This window comes from Phalangium opilio, unplaced genomic scaffold (assembly GCF_054372755.1).
Source record: "Phalangium opilio isolate 3A_F unplaced genomic scaffold, DU_Popi_V2 ptg000094l_1, whole genome shotgun sequence".
NCBI classification, from domain to species: Eukaryota; Metazoa; Arthropoda; class Arachnida; order Opiliones; family Phalangiidae; genus Phalangium; species Phalangium opilio.
In genome coordinates this window covers 2,887,290-2,891,061 of record NW_028324199.1, presented here as the reverse complement: position 1 = coordinate 2,891,061, position 3,772 = coordinate 2,887,290, and positions in this window count along the sequence as shown.

Sequence of the window (3,772 nt, the reverse complement as noted above, 5' to 3'; positions counted from 1 at the left end):
ACAGTGTAAGTACACAACAACCCTATGGTTTCATTTAAGGACGCGGTCATTTACCCGCCAATTTGTGGCTCGCTCGGCGCGAATTTATGAGCGTGCGAAAGAGCCGTTAAACAAGAATTGAATGCTTACCCCTAGTTTAAACTTTTAAGAGGAATTTAATAACATATAGACCAAAATAAAAAGATATAAAAATCATTACATTGTCAGTTCTCCAACTACGTGGATTGAGCTATTTTATGATTTTTATATAACAAATACCGAAAAAAATTCAAAATTATAAGAAAATCATGATCAATGTAATGATTTATTTTATAGTTCTGAGTCATGAAAGCTATAGCTTAAATTTTAAAAAAAGGCAGAACCATAAATGTTTAAAAAATAGATTACGTCAAATATTTTTGAAGTTTCAGTAAACAAATTTGGTTTACATAATAAATTTCTCCAAAAATATTCATTTCCGAAAGATTATAAGACCATCTTTCAGGAAAAGTGACTTTTTTCAAGCAATTCGACATAAAAATATTTAAAAATTTTTTTCAAAAAACCGTTAAAATACAAGCAGGTCAAAAATTTCAAATTACTGTCTCTGATATAACGGCTTAGCATAAGGATTTTTTTTTGTATTATGACTGGTAGTTTTTCACCATGTTTTTCTACTACCATTATCAAGAGAGAATTCTCTATGATAGTAGAATAGCGGGAATCGCTGTAGATTATCTACTACTGCGGTACGTGAGGTTGGGAGAATTATATATTAGCGGGTTGAATCATACACGCCTAATAATAAAGCAATGTATACAAACAGCTAATAAAGGGTCTAGTAGGCTTGGCGTTAGACTAGAATCGCCACAACAATTTCGTTTTCATTTCTGTATAATTAAATAACAGCTGGTCGTAACTTTATGAATTTTTAAATGCATGTACTTATAAGGTTATAGATTCGAAAAATTCAATAATTAATCTGTTTACTAACAATATAATGCAAACCGAGGGACTAATCACTGTCAACTTCCCGGAACAAATTAAGACTACGCAGCACTATGAAAAGCAGGGCTTTTAAGGATTTCGCGTAAATTTATTTCTAAAAGCATTGTGATTAATTCTTAGATGTTTCACCTTACACAGATAAGGAATCAACGAAAGCTTTCTTTATTTTCCGTATAACCTTCCTTTCACTTGAATTGTTTCTTTCATTTATGGATAATCAAACAAAAACCACAATTTAGAACTACAACCATTCAGGTCCAAAAATTAGGATCTTCTTCGGCAATCTTTTCTATTGTCACGAAATCCCTCACCCCTGATATACCATGAAGCCTGTATCTTAAAGAACAGGCTCCATTGATATACTTTGTATTTGCATTTAAAAATTGTTGTTGTTTGACGCAAGAACGACTCTGGGTTTAACTGATTATAAACTCTTTATTAATTTAAGTAAAACATTTATGTTAATTTCCGGGAATGCTACTGACAACTGATATCTGAGAACAGATAACTGGGAACTAATCAACTGTGAACTGACAAACGTTATCGGAATGCTATCCGGTTATATAGTTAAGGCATCGCGATATAAAATAAAGATTACAAGAATGACCGCGATGCATAAAAAACACAAGTATAGAAAATAGAATCTGGATATAGATAAAAAACAACCGTTATTATCTCAAATTTCCAACAGTCCCTCTTAATATCGGTGGTTTCAATCTTCTATACAGGTGGTTATTTATTTTATTTCCAGTCCCAGGGCTTTGACGCAGAAGAGGTGCTTCGGACGGAACAGGCTCTTCGTACAGATGTCAGCTGGCATTTCCTCTGTTGGTAGATACCGCAAGGCTATACGTCCCTGGTCGTAGGTGTCTCGAATGAAGTGGTGCCGGATGTCAATGTGCTTCGTTCTGGCATGGAAAACAGGATTCTGAACGAGTTTCTGGACACCCTGGTTGTCGTTGTACAGCTCGATCGTCTGAACTGATACTCCAAGTTCGTTGAGAAGTCCTTTGAGATATATGGCTTCTTTGGTTGCGTCGGACATTGCCATATATTCTGCTTCTGCACTGGACAAGGCAACAGTTCGCTGTTTCCGGGCTTCCCAGGATACTGCAGCGCCGGCTAGTTTGAAGACATATCCAGTATATGACTTCCTATCTTTCGGACAGCCTCCATAGTCTGCATCAACGAAACCCTGGATTGGCAATCCGATCTTCCGATAAAGCAACCCATGATGAAGAGTTCCCTTCAGGTATCTCAGAACTCTTTTCCCGGCAATCCAATGAGTTTCGTCATAACTTGTGTTGAACTGGCTCAATGCGCTGACTGAATACGCCATATCCGGTCGTGATGATACTACCAGGTACATGAGAGAGCCGACCAGAGATTTATACGGAATACGACTGATGTCTTCTGCTACTGGGTGTTCTGGATTTTGCAACTTGTTGGTGGCATCCATTGGAGTCGCTATTGTTTTGGAGTCTTGCATGTTGAAACGTTTCAGGACCGTTTCTGCATATTTCGCTTGGGAAATCCGGATGGCATTTTGTTTTAGATCTTGGTGAAATTCCATTCCGAGACAGTGATGGATTGGCCCGAGGTCCTTCATATCGAATTTTCTCCCAAGTTCAATCTTTACTTCCGTCATCCAATCCGGGTTGTTGCTTGCAAGGATCAGATCGTCGACATAGACTCCAATGATCATAATATCTTCCGCGACTCTTAAAACGTATAAGCAGGGGTCGCTCTTCAATGGTGTCATTCCAATCTCCGAAAGTAAATGATGTAGAGGGATTTCTTGATGCGACAGACTTTATGTCCCTCTTCTCCCAGGTCCCAGGTCCATTTCCTTGCTCTGGCAATGATCGATTCGTCGAACCGGGTTGACTTGACGATTTCTTCGAGAGATTCTGTCAATCCTTCCGGGACGACCATATATATTTCCTCCTCGAGTTCGCCATTTAGACAGGCCGTGACGACATCCATTTGGTGGACTTCCAAACCGATTTCCACAGCAAGGGCCATAAGCAGTCTTATGGAGCTGGATCTAATGACGGGTGCGAACGTCTCTTGGTAGTCGATCCCTGGTCTCTGGGCAAAACCTTTTGCTGCGATCCTGGCTTTCCTTTTCTCTACTTCTCCGCTGGGTGAGTACTTCGTTCGGAAGACGAGACGATTTCCAAGGACCTTCTGGTTTTCCGGACAGTCAACGATGTCCCAGGTTTCGCACTTGATAAGCGAAACGAACTCTTCCGTTACTGCTTTCCTCCAATCGTTTGCGTATGGAGAAGCCAGGGCTTGCTTCATGGACAAAGGTTCTGATAAGATGGCTATGTTTGCTGACTCATCGGACAGGGTTTCTTGCTCGTCAGTAGCCTCTTCAGTAGACTATTCTGAGACGCTCGAAATCATGTTGAACTTTTTCTTCGGTTGTCCGGGTACTCCAGTTCTTATTTTCTTTGGTCTTCCAGGACCTTTCTTCAGAACGAGGGTTTCTGATGGTTCTTCGAAGACGTCCTCGTTTTCCTGAGCATTAGATTCTTCCGGGATTTCATCTTTGCACTCCTTTTTGACTTCTTTGATTTCTTCTCTGCCTAGCGGTTTTGCAGCGTGTGTAGTGGCCGGGACTTCGATTTCGCCTTTAGCTTTGCTTCCGTATTTCAGGTTGACTTCTGGAGTGACGAAATCATCATATCCGCCTTGTTTATTAAATTCTCCCAGGAACTTGACATTTCGACTTCGGTAAATTTGCTTCTGAGACGGAACCCAGAGTCGATAGGCCTTC